The following is a 2,649-nucleotide window of genomic DNA, read 5'->3' on the forward strand; positions in this document are numbered from 1 at the left end:
GCCCGGGACCAGCCACTGCACTCCAGTCTGGGCGACAGAGTGAGACTCCAACTCAAAAAAAAAAGAATTTAAACATATTCTTGAGTGCTGGAGTAGTTCCATTGATTTTCAACACAGTAAGTATTTTATTATAGGATTATACCATAATTTATATATCCATTCTATTGCAGATTAAAACTTAGGTTGTTTCCTCAAATCTTTTGTTGCACATATGCATGCATTTCTGTTGGATATACAACTGAGAGTGAAACTGTTGGGCCACAGACTATATATATTCTCGCATTAGTAGACACAGTCAAACAGTTCTGCCAAGTGGTTGTACCAATTTACATTCTCACCAGCAGTACATAAAATTCTAATTGCCCTAGTGCTTATCAACATTTGGTATTGCCAGTAATATTATTTTAACCATTCTGATGGGTGTCCTTTATTATTATTAATTTTTTTTTTTTTTTTTTGAGTTGGGAATCTCACTCTGTCGCCCAGCTGTAGTGCAGTGGCACACTCACAGCCACCCCAGCATCGACTTGCTGGGCTCCAGCGATCCTTCTGCCTCAGTCTTCTAAGTAGCTGGAACTACAGGGGTATGCTACCACACCCAGCTAATTTTTTTTAATTTATTGTAGAGACGAGATCTTGCCAAGTTGCCCAGGTTGGTCTAAAACCCATGGGCTCAGGTAATCCACTTGCTTCGGCCTCCCAAAGTGCTGGGATGGCAGGCTGAGCCACCAAGCCCAGCCTATTATTTTTTTTTTTTTAATGGTGTCTTGCTATGCTGCCCAGGCTGGTGTACAGTGGCTATTCACAGCCTCAAACTCCTGGGCTCACTTGATCCTCCAGCCTCAGCCTCCTGGGTAGCTGAGGTATAGACCTCAGGCTTATTTTTGAAGACCAGAATACACTGCTGGCAGAATTAATTACAGAATGTTTGGATGTAAGTATGGCTTTACAGGTTTCAAATGAGTTGCAACTCCTTTATGGATACCAGAATTATAAAGCTGCCTGGCACAGTGGTTCATACCTGTAATCCTAGCAATCTGGGAGGTCGAGGCAGGAGGATTGCATAGCCCAGGAGTTCAAAACTAGCCTAAGCAACATAGCAAGATTTTGTCTCTACAAAAAAATTTTTAAAATTAGCTGGGTATGGTGGCACACACCTGTAGTTCCAGCTACTTGGGGGACTGTGGCAGAAGGATCACCTCAGCCCAGGAGGCTGAGGATATGGCAAGCTGTGATCGCATTACTGTACTCCGGCCTGGGTGACAGAGGAGGCCTTTGTCTCAACAATAACACCAAAGAAAACATAAGCTGGTCAGGTCATCTGATAGAAAAAGAAAGGGCAAAACACAAAGGTACAGAGGTAAAAGAAGCTGGGTGCAGTGACTCGCATCTGTCATCCCAGCACTTTGGGAGGGAGAGACGAGAGGACTGCCTGAGCCCAGGAGTTCCAGACCAGCCTGGGCAACTTGGCAAGACCGCATCTCTACAATAAATAAAAAACCTAGCTGGGCGTGGCTGTGTGCACCTATAGTTCCAGCTATGTGGAAGGCTGAGGTGGAAGATTGCCAGAGCCCAGCAAGTAGAGGCTGCAGTGACAATGAGTGTGCCACTGCACTCCAGCCTGGGCTACGGAGTGAGATTCCTGCTCAAAAAAAAGAAAAAAAGAAAAAAAAAGTGTAGCGGTAAAAGAGTAAAATCACAAATACAAACAGGTTTTTTCCAATCATAAATCGGAATATATATGAGTAAATCTGTGATATTGAGTAGTTACTACTGTCTGGGTGCTTTTTCATAGATTTCCATATCTCACATGCCTATAAGTAGTAAGCAGACCTTTCTACAGTTAGAACTCGGTCAAGACGTTCCTTCTCAAGGTCTAACACAACTAAAGACTGTTGGTAACAGTCTTATAAATGACCACACTTTTCTGGGGAAAAAAGAAAGAATATATTAATGTCGGATAGAAAATGCTACTATCAAATTTTCAAATACTTTCCTGTTGGGTATAAAATCATAAGCTCATTTAATAGTGAAATAATAAAAAAATGGGACCCAGATAGCTCTGTAAAATGGAAGCATATTTTCCTAATTATAAATTCTCTAAATTCACAGAAATTTTGAAATTCCAGTTGAACTATAGGCATGCACTATCATGCCTGGCTAATTTGTTTGTTTGATTTGTTGTACAGACAAGGTCTTGTCAAGTTGCCCAGGCTGGTCTCGAACCCCTGAGTTCAGGCAATCCTATTGCCTTGGCCTCCCACAGGGCTGGAATTGCAGGCTTGAGCCACTGTGCCTGGCCTTAAATTCTAATTATGAAAGACGTCATTTATCCATCTAACATTTACCTGATGTAAGTACAATAATCCAAAGATATATTGAATTTATATTAATTAATATTATAAGCAATACATTTATTTTATTTTTACAGAACACCACTTTTTATCTTTATTATGATAATATGGTAACGATACTAAAAGAGAAAATTAGAAAATAGAGAGGAAGCCGGGCTCAGTGGCTGTAATCCCGTGCCTTTGGAAGGCTGAGGTGAGTGGATTGCCTGAGCCCGAGGGTTCGAGACCGCCTGTGCAGCGAGACCTCATCTCTACAATAAATAAAAAAATCAGCTGGGCGTGATAGCACATGCCT

The 2,649-nt window shown here is 41.6% G+C and overlaps 1 protein-coding gene across 1 annotated transcript in view; it reads right to left on the bottom strand.

Annotated features, from left to right (window-relative positions):
* UGDH (UDP-glucose 6-dehydrogenase) overlaps window positions 1-2,649 on the bottom strand; it is a 28,528-nt gene that overhangs the window by 18,604 nt on the left and 7,275 nt on the right. The gene's annotated exons all lie outside the window — the stretch shown is intronic.

This window comes from Carlito syrichta, unplaced genomic scaffold, assembly GCF_000164805.1.
Source record: "Carlito syrichta isolate Samal-C Ts95f unplaced genomic scaffold, Tarsius_syrichta-2.0.1 Scaffold312207, whole genome shotgun sequence".
In the NCBI taxonomy this organism is placed as follows: domain Eukaryota; kingdom Metazoa; phylum Chordata; class Mammalia; order Primates; family Tarsiidae; genus Carlito; species Carlito syrichta.